The sequence below is a fragment of the Coregonus clupeaformis genome, chromosome 18 (genome assembly GCF_020615455.1).
Source record: "Coregonus clupeaformis isolate EN_2021a chromosome 18, ASM2061545v1, whole genome shotgun sequence".
Classification (NCBI taxonomy): domain Eukaryota; kingdom Metazoa; phylum Chordata; class Actinopteri; order Salmoniformes; family Salmonidae; genus Coregonus; species Coregonus clupeaformis.
The window spans coordinates 46,421,103-46,432,024 of NC_059209.1; the positions used below are offsets into that span (position 1 = coordinate 46,421,103).

General features: G+C 42.7%; 1 long non-coding RNA gene across 1 annotated transcript; it reads left to right on the forward strand.

Annotated features, from left to right (window-relative positions):
- Positions 1 to 272: 272 nt before the first annotated feature.
- On the forward strand, positions 273 to 9,362 carry LOC121587330. The gene is made up of 3 exons (XR_006004050.2): positions 273 to 385; positions 835 to 924; positions 8,749 to 9,362. It is a non-coding gene; the product is annotated as an uncharacterized LOC121587330 (long non-coding RNA).
- Positions 9,363 to 10,922: the final 1,560 nt, after the last annotated feature.

A 10,922-nucleotide genomic window follows, 5' to 3' on the forward strand; every position in this document is an offset into this window, starting at 1 on the left:
TCTGCTGTGGTGCGATGTGGTAGCTGCTTAGCCTCACTGCCAACACAGAAGACAGCTCATGTCACAAGCACTATTCAAAATCCCAGGAAAGACCGACTATGGATGTTCTGCAAGATATTGTTATATACTATTGTACTCCTGGTGAGAGATACTCCTCATAGCTGAGGAGTATATTTACACACAATAGAGGGCTTGCAGTTGCGTCACAAATCACCTAGCAACCACACCATGTGCCATGTTGGAAGACCAGTCAGTCTGTTGGAAGTCCTCCAATCGTCCACATCGCTGGCTGTGTTTTGCTATCACCAGAAACTTCGGGAAGATTGCCCATTATTTTGTTTTTCTAAGGACCCAGAAAACGGAGGCAGTGGGAGAACCTATTCAAGTAATTAAATATATTTTGAAAATGATAGCTACAGGAACTTTGTGTGCAGGCTAACTCAAATGAGCTGCTAATGTAATGTGTTTGCTAGCTAGCTAACTTTACATACTGTATAGCTAGCCAAGTTAATTAAATATCACCAACTAGCTAACTTAATATTAGCTAGTTAGCTACCTATCTTGATGTATTTATTATTGTAACTCGAAACGTATTTGTAGCTAGGTAGCTAGCTAACTAACAGAGGGTGAAAGCTAGCAGTTCCAGCTGTCAGAAAGGAGAGTCGGCTACTCTGGAAAGGGAAGGTACCTTTGTGGGAGGACATTATGAAAAGATTATCCAGTTCCAATCCCTAGCGAGAAACTATGAGGACAGAGAGATATAGCAACATAATATTCAGTGCTGTCTAATCTGAGTATAATGCAGCCTTTCTTTGTAATGTTCTCTGTCCTCAGATACAGAGAGCCGTGAAACCCTGTCTGCAGATGAAGAGAAACCCTGTCTGCAGCTGAAGAGGTCCCAATGAATGTTCCAAGAGAGTAAGGGTAAATCCTAGTATACCATGGATTATATGTGATTATATTGTTAGCAAATTGTGTAAACAAAAATACAGTTCAAAGTCACACAATGTATAAACCTATTACAACTGGAGCAGGCCAACCCTGCTGGGTGTGCATGCTTCTGTTCCAGCCCAGCACTAACACACCTGATTGAATGTATCATACCTAATTAGTTGACAATCAAGTGTGCTATTGCTGGGCTGGAACAGAAGTCTGCTCAACCAGTATATCAGGAATCAGTGGAGCGAGGTTAGCCACCTCTAGTAATTACTTTGTTTTGGTTCACCTGAAATTATGCTTTAGTAATAATAGCCTACTTGATACTAAGATGTCTAACCTTTATATATGAGTTAGCTTACTTGTACACTGAAATTATATGAAAGTGTTGGTTCATTTACATTACATTTACATTTTCGTCATTTAGCAGACGCTCTTATCCAGAGCGACTTACAAATTGGCTCTTTGAAGTTACGTTTTTAAACTTGTTTTAATTGTTAACTTAAGGGGCCTCCCGAGTGGCACAGCGGTCTAAGGCAATGCATCGTCCTTTTAGTACCCCCAATAGCACACATTTTTGTTGCAGCTCTGGACAAACATACCTGGTTCATCTCATTGAGGGCCTGATGATAAGTTGATTCAGGTGTGCTTGTCCGGGGCTACAATTAAACTGTGTACTGTTGGGGGTACTCAAGGATCGGAGTTGGGAAACACTGGCCAACAGTATGATGGCAGTAGCCTTATGGGCATTTGCAATGCACCCCTTGACATTGTGTATCTGAAGCAGAGAATATCTTAGCTCACACATTGTTTACATATTGTTGAGCTTAATGTTCTCAAGTTAAAAACTAACAGTAAACAATTTATATGAGGCTAATCGTTATACTAGATGTTGTTTAAATTAAATTGTTTAGTGCAAATCCAACCCTTGTAATCTTGGTGGTAAAATGTCTGGAAACAAGAGATGGGATCCTTAGCTTAAAACATACACACAACTACTACTACTACCACCAAGGTCTGGCACTTGGAGGTGCCACTGTGATAATGAAGATGGCTTACCTAAGACTAACATAACAATTACATTGTCTATGCTAAATGTGTTTAAATTGTAAAATAAATAATATTTAGATTATTAGAAATACATTTTATTCAATGGGGCAAGGCAAAGCAGAGATGACACTCAATACTTAATTTCACCCATACAACAATACAGAAGATTATTAAAGTACAGTATGTTTACGATATCAGAAACGATAGTATTTTGTTGTTCCAAATTACATTTTATATATTCATACGGTTTCTTTTCTCATGACAACAAGGTGAAGGTGCTCTCTACTCAAATGGCACAACAGAAAACGTTATTATAATGGCGCCGGAGAAGATGGCTGCCGTTTTACAGCCCTCTAACCAATTGTACTATTATGTGTTTTTTTCCGTGTTATTTGTAATTTATTTTGTACATAATGTTTCTGCCATCGTCTCTTATAACAAAAAAGAGCTTCTGGATATCAGGACAGCGATTACTCACCTCGTATTGGATGAAGATTTTTTCTTCAACGAGGCGGCCGCGAAGGATATCCTACAGACACCCGACAAGGCCCAAATCCCTGTCATTCGCATGAGGAAGAGACGGAGATATCGTGGACGTAGGTCGGGCTGCCTTGTAAGGATCCGACGGCGAGTGAGTAAACTGCCGCTCCCATCAATCCTAATAGCCAATCTTCAATCATTTGAGAATAAATTGGATGACCTAAGATTACGGTTATCCTACCAATGGGACATTAAAAACTGTAATATCTTATGTTTCACCGAGTCGTGGCTGAACGACGACATGGACAACATACAGCTAGCGGGCTATACGCTACATCGGCAGGATAGAACGGCTAACTCCGGTAAGACAAGGGCTGGCGGTCTGTGTATATTTGTAGCTGGTGCAGCTGGTGCACAAAATCAAATACTAAGGAAGTCTCGAGGTTTTGCTCGCCTGAGGTAGAGTATCTTATGATAAGCTGTAGACCACACTATTTACCAAGAGAGTTTTCATCTATATTTTTCATAGCTGTGTATTTAACACCACAAACCAATGCTGGCATTAAGATTGCACTGAATGAGCTGAATAAGGCCATAAGTCAACAGGAAAATGCTCATCCAGAGGCAGCGCTCCTAGTGGCCGGGGACTTTAATGCAGGGAAACTTAAATCCATTCTACCTAATTTCTACCAGCATGTTAAATGTGCAACCAGAGGAAAAAAAACTCTAGACCACCTTTACGCCACACACAGAGATGCATACAAAGCTCTCCCTCGCCCTCCATTTGGCAAATCTGACCATAACTATATCCTCCTGATTCCTGCTTATAAGCAAAAACTAAAGCAGGAAGCACCAGTGGTCAGATGACGCAGATGCTAAGCTACAGGACTGTTTTGCTAGCACAGACTGGAACATGTTCCGGGATTCTTCAGATAGCATTGAGGAGTACACCACATCAGTCACTGGCTTCATCAATAAGTGCATCGATGATGTTGTCCCCACAGTGACCATACGTACATACCCCAACCAGAAGCCATGGATTACAGGAAACATCCGCACTGAGCTAAAGGGTAGAGCTGCCGCTTTCAAGGAGCGGGACTCTAACCCGGACGCTTATAAGAAATCCCGCTATGCCCTCCGACGAACCATCAAACAGGCAAAGAGTCAATACGGGACTAAGATTGAATCGTACTACACCGGCTCTGACGCTCGTCAGATGTGGCAGGGCTTGAAAACTATTACAGACTACAAAGGGAAGCACAGCCGCGAGCTGCCCAGTGACACAAGACTTCCAGATGAGCTAAACCACTTCTATGCTCGCTTCGAAGCAAGCAACACTGAAGCATGCATGAGAGCACCAGCTGTTCCAGATGACTATGTGATCACGCTCTCCGTAGCCGATGTGAGTAAGACTTTTAAGTAGGTCAACATTCACAAGGCCGCAGGGCCAGACGGATTACCAGGACGTGTACTCCGAGCATGTGCTGACCAACTGGCAAGTGTCTTCACTGACATTTTCAACATGTCCCTGACTGAGTCTGTAATACCAACATGTTTCAAGCAGACCACCATAGTCCCCGTGCCCAAGGACTCTAAGATAACCTGCCTAAATGACTACCGACCCGTAGCACTGACGTCTGTAGCCATGAAGTGCTTTGAAAGGCCGGTCATGGCTCACATCAACACCATTATCCCAGAAACCCTAGACCCACTCCAATTTGCATACCGCCCCAACAGATCCACAGATGATGCAATCTCTATTGCACTCCACACTGCCCTTTCCCACCTGGACAAGAGGAACACCTATGTGAGAATGCTATTCATTGACTACAGCTCAGCATTCAACACCATAGTGCCCTCAAAGCTCATCACTAAGCTAAGGATCCTGGGAGTAAACACCTCCCTCTGCAACTGGATCCTGGACTTCCTGACGGGCCGCCCCCAGGTGGTAAGGTTAGGTAATAACACATCTGCCACACTGATCCTCAACACGGGGGCCCCTCAGGGGTGCGTGCTCAGTCCCCTCCTGTACCCCCTGTTCACCCATGACTGCATGGCCAGGCATGACTCCAACACCATCATTAAGTTTGGCGACGACACAACAGTGGTAGGCCTGATCACCGACAACGATGAGACAGCCTATAGGGAGGAGGTCAGAGACCTGGCCGTGTGGTGCCAGGATAACAACCTCTCCCTCAATGTGACCAAGACAAAGGAGATGATTGTGGACTACAGGGGAAAAAAGAGGACTGAGCACGCCCCCATTCTCATCGACGGGGCTGTAGTGGAACAATTTGAGAGCTTCAAGTTCCTTGGTGTCCACATCACCAACAAACTATCATGGTCCAAACACACCAAGACAGTTGTGAAGAGGGCACGACAAAGCCTATTCCCCCTCAGGAGACTGAAAAGATTTGGCATGGGTCCTCAGATCCTCAAAAAATTATACAGCTGCACCATCGAGAGCATCCTGACTGGTTGCATCACCGTCTGGTATGGCAACTGCTTGGCCTCAGACCGCAAGGCACTACAGAAGGTAGTGCGTACGGCCCAGTACATCACTGGGGCCAAGCTTCCTGCCATCCAGGACCTCTATACCAGGCGGTGTCAGAGGAAGGCCCTCAAAATTGTCAAACTCCAGCCACCCTAGTCATAGACTGTTCTCTCTGCTACCGCACGGCAAGCGGTACCGGAGTGCCAAGTCTAGGTCCAAAAGACTTCTCAACAGCTTCTACCCCAAGCCATAAGACTCCTGAACAGCTAATCATGGCTACCCGGACTATTTGCACTGCCCCCCCACCCCATCTTTTTACGCTGCTGCTACTCTTTAATTATTTATGCATAGTCACTTTAACTCTACCCACATGTACATATTACTTCAACTACCTCAACTAGCCGGTGCCCCCGCACATTGACTCTGCACCGGTACCCCCCTGTATATATAGCCTCCCTACTGTTATTTTATTTTACTTCTGCTCTTTTTTTCTCAACACTTTTTTGTTGTTTTATTCTACTTTTTTATTAAAAATAAATGCACTGTTGGTTAAGGGCTGTAAGTAAGCATTTCACTGTAATGTCTGCACCTGTTGTATTTGGCACATGTGGCCAATCAAATTTGATTTGATTTGATTTACAGAATCATTCAGATTGACCAAAGCACAGCATATGACAGCCATCTTCTACAGTGCAATCGGAAAGTATTCAGACTCCTTGATATTTTCCACATTTTGTTATGTTACAACCTTATTCAAAAAATTATTAAATTGTTAATTTTTTCTTCATCAATCGACACACAATACCCCATAATGACAAAGCAAAAACTGATTTTTTTTGAGATTTTAGCAAATTTATAAAAAATGGAAACTGAAATATCATATTTACATAAGTATTCAGACCCTTTACTCAGTACTTTGTTGAAGCACCTTTGGCAGTGATTACAGCCTCGAGTCTTCTTGGGTATGACGCTACAAGCTTGTCACACCTGTATTTGGGGAGTTTCTCCCATTATTTTCTGCAGATCCTCTCAAGCTCTGTCAGGTTGGATGGGGAGCGTCTCTGCACAGCTATTTTCAGGCCTCTCCAGTAATGTTCGATCGGGTTCATGTTCGGGCTCTGGCTCTGGCTGGGCCACTCAAGGACGTTCAGAGACTTTTCCCGAAGCCACTCCTGCGTTGTCTTGGCTGTGTGCTTAGGGTCATTGTCATGTTGGAAGGTGAACCTTCGCCCCAGTCTGAGGTCTTGAGCGCTCCGCTTTGGAGCAGGTTTTCATCAAGGATCTCTCTGTCTTTTTCTCCATTCATCGTTCCCTCAATCCTGACTAGTCTCCCAGTTCCTGCCGCTGAAAAACATCCCCACAGCATGATGCTGCCACCACCATGCTTCACTGTAGGGATGGTGCCAGGTTTCCTCCAGACGTGACGCTTGACATTCAGGCCAAAGAGTTCAATCTTGTTTTCATCAGACCAGAGAATCTTGTTTCTCATTGTCTGAGAGTCCTTTAGGTCCCTTTTGGCAAACTCCAAGTGGGCTGTCATGTGCTTTTTACTGAGGAGTGGCTTCCGTCTGGCCACTCTACCATGAAGGCCTGATTGGTGGAGTGCTGCAGAGATGGTTGTCCTTCTGGAAGGTTCTCCCATCTCCACAGAGGAACTCTGGAGCTCTGTCAGAGTGACCATTGGGTTCTTGGTCACCTCCATGACCAAGGACCTCTTCCCCCAATTGCTCAGTTTGGCCGGGCGGCCAGCTCTAGGAATAGTCTTGGTGGTTCCAAACATCTGCCATTTAAGAATGATGGAGGCCACTGTGTTCTTGGGGACCTTCAATGCTCCAGAAATGTTTTGGTACCCTTCCCCAGATCTGTGCCTTGACACAATCCTGTCTCGGAGCTCTACAGACAATTCCTTCGACCTCATGGCTTGGTTTTTGCTCTGACATGCACTGTCAACTTTGGGACCTTAGATAGACAGGTGTGTGCCTTTCCAAATCATGTCCAATCAATTCAATTTACCACAGGTGGACTCCAATCAAGTGGTAGAAACATCTCAAGGATGATCAATGGAAACAGGATGCACCTGAGCTCAATTTCGAGTCTCATAGCAAAGGGTCTGAATACTTATGTAAATAAGGTATTAAAAAAAATATATATATATATATATGGATAATGGACCTCATTGTATAATTTGTGTCTCCCCTTTTCATGGTCATGGCTAGAAGGGATCCAGCTTTTGTCAAAGTAAAGTCATTCGACTTTTGTAGCAGATTAGGAGAATTTATGCTGCAAGTTAGGATAATTATCGTAGCAGGTTTGGAGAATTAGGTTAAGGTAAGGAAGAGGGTTAGGCTTAGCTGAAATGCAAAACAAATAACTTGACATTAATTTGACAAAAACTGTTTCCCTTTTTTTCATAGGCCTAGATTACACAGTTACATCAAATCAAATCAAATTGTTTTTGTCACATGCGCCAAATACAACAGGTGTAGACCTAACCGTGAAATGCTTTCTTATAAGCCCTTAACCAACAATGCCATTCAAGAAATAGAGTTAAGAAAATATTTACTAAATAAAATAAAGTACAAAATAAAATAAAAAGTAACACAATAAAATAACAATAACGAGGCTAGATACAGGGGGTACTGGTACAGAGTCAATGTGTGGGGGTACAGGTTAGTCGAGGTAATTTGTACATGTAGGTAGGGGTAAAGTGACAATACATAGAAAATAAACAGCGAGTTCAAGACAAGGTCATTTTTATTGATCTGTTGTCAGCAGAGTAGGCCTAGGCTACCATTGTATTAAAAAAGATTGTGCTAATAATGTCTCCAGTCAAAAGTGTTGTAGAAGTGTATGAAATGTTTATCAAAGGCCACATTCTTCCCGTGCAAAGGAAATAAACGTCTCTGATATAGCCTATAGGCCCATTCCACTACTCACTCATTAATAGCCTACATTATGACTATCCAATCTACTCACGCCATTAGGAATAGTAGGTTTACATTTGTCTGCAAATGCGATGATAGATGCATGTAATCCTTTGGAATAAAGGTGCATTTTTATGGTGAAAAAAATAGCTTCCCCAAAACTTGAAACTCACGTGACACATGCTAATAGCTACACTACATGTTATCTAGCTAGCTAATTCTGGCTAACTTAGTGTTGTTGTTAACATTTTACATTTTAGTCATTTTAGCAGACGCTCTTATCCAGAGCGACTTACAGTTAGTGAGTGCATACATTTTCACCTGGTTAGCATAACAGCTAAACTTGAAATCGAACAGACTTGACTTACCAGTGATAAAATGATAGTAGCAGACCCTGTACTGACGGCTGTCTGAATTTAGGTCTTGACGGGCAAAAAGGTTTCTTCGCTTTTCCGACAGTTCTTGAGTCTTATCTCCTTGGTGTCAACAATGGTGTTTCATGATTGCGGGGAATCTGTAAAAAAAAAAATCCCCTTTGTCTTTCCTGCCTTGCTAGAGCAGCCAAATACTGCACAGAAAATGACCGTGGTGATGAATCAACTATTTTTAAGCACTGCTATCATGCCGTTTTTGGTTGCCACTCAGCTGTTGTTGTCAGAAGAATTAATGCAGTGGTCTTCCAACATGGCCGCCAGGAGGCGTCGTACGTCAACTGCAAGCCCTCTATGGGTTTTACAACATTTGTTGACACTGTACAACTACCAGCATTAAGTACCAAACAGCCTCTAGTGACACAGAACATTCAGGAAGTTTCAGTGATAGCAAGCACTAGTGAAAACATTTGGATTGTCTTGCATTTCGCAGGTGTTGCTGTGGTAGCTGTTGAGAGAGAGAGAGAGAGAGGGAGGATGTATGGACTGTGCATTATGCTATGGCGACTGTGCAGTAGCTCAGGGTGTACAGACAGGCCCTCTGCGTGTGGTGTTCTGCAGCATCAGCATTCGGACAGGGGCCAGACGCTCGATTTATGGTGCCAGGGAGAGGAAATGACCTGCTTCTGTCATTGGGAGTATGCCCCATCACGAGAGGCCCTAAACTATATTGGCACAGCTCTGACAGACATGTTTGTCATCTAGTCATCTTTGAAGATACCAAGCAAGCAGTATTATTGATTTGACAAGCTCCAGCTATCTCTCTACGTGCACACTGTTCCTGTCTCTCCAACCCACACCACCCTGCCTGAGAGACAGCCCTGTGGTTCCCACATTGGCATGATTAATACCATGATCGCTATGATTTACACTACATTCACACGGAAATACAGTAGCATATCCTATTCATTCAGTTTAAAAGGAATCAGAATGACTGTACATTCATAAGCAAACTCTTCCTCATTGACTAGTTCTCATTATTTATTTCAACAGTCATTTCTGTGTTTTGTATGCCACCTCACCTGCTATATATTTACCTATACTGTATGTATGACATTTTGATTTATTTCCTGAATTTTGAGAGTGTGTCACATGATCCACCTGACCGCAGAGTAGTACGAGGGAGTGATTCCATCCTCCTCTGATGCATGAACTTTCTGGTAGTGTTGCATGAATAGTGACACCTTCTGGCACACTACACACCCTAAACACAATCCAAACAAGTTATATGTGTACGAAAGTTCATCCTAATCATAGAGCATAGTAAAACCAATTGATTTCCTATGTGTAATTACTGTGCAATTATTTAATTGTGAAATTAATGAATGGAAGTTTCATACAATACTTATATGTAGTGAGTTAGTTCAGCCTTGAGACCTGAAATGTGAGTTAATATTATGTTTCATGTCTTACAGTTTGTGAAGATAATGATTAATAACAATGGGATGATACATACAGTACCAGTCAAAAGTTTGGACACACATACTCATTCAACGTTTTTTCTTTATTTTTACTATTTTCTACATTGTAATAACACATATGGAATCATGTAGAACCAAAAAAGTGTTAAATATATTATATATTTGAGATTCTTCAAATAGCCACCCTTTGCCTTGATGACAGCTTTGCACACTCTTGGCATTCTCTCAACTAGCTTCATGAGGTAGTTACCTGGAATGCATTTCAATTAACAGGTGTGCCTTCTTAAAAGTTAATTTGTGGAATTTCTATCCTTCTTAATGCGTTTGAGCCAATCAGTTGTGTTGTGACAAGGTAGGTACAGAAGATAGCCCTATAAGTCCATATTATGGCAAGAACAGCTCAAATAAGCAAAGAGAAATGACAGTCCATCATTACTTTAAGACATGAAGGTCAGTCAATACAGAACATTTCAAGAACTTTGAACGTTTCTTCAAGTGCAGTCGCAAAAACCATCAAGCGCTATGATGAAACTGGCTCTCATGAGGACCGCCACAGGATTGGAAGACCCAGAGTTACCTCTGCTGCAGAGGATAAGTTCATTAGAGTTACCAGCCTCAGAAATTGCAGCCCAAATAAATGATTCACAGAGTTCAAGTAACAGACACATCTCAACATCAACTGTTCAGAGGGGACTGTGTGATTCAGGCCTTCATGGTCGAATTGCTGCAAAGAAACCACTACTAAAGGACACCAATAATAAGAAGAGACTTGCTTGGGCCAAAAAACATGAGCAATGGACATTAGACTGGTGGAAATGTGTCCTTTGGTCTGGAGTCCAAATTGGAGATTTTTGGTTCCAACCGCCGTGTCTTTGTGAGATGCAGTGTGGGTGAACGGATGATCTCCGCATGTGTATTTCCCACCGTAAAGCATGGAGGAGGAGGTGTTATGGTGTGGGGGTGCTTTACTGGTGACACTGTCTGTGATTTATTTAGAATTCAAGGCACACTTAACCAGCATGTCTACCACAGCATTCTGCAGTGATACGCCATCCCATCTGGTTTGGGCTTAGTGGGACTATCATTTGTTTTTCAACAGGACAATGACCCAACACACCTCCAGGCTGTGTAAGGGCTATTTTACCAAGAAGGAGAGTGATGGAGTGCTGCATCAGATGACCTGGCC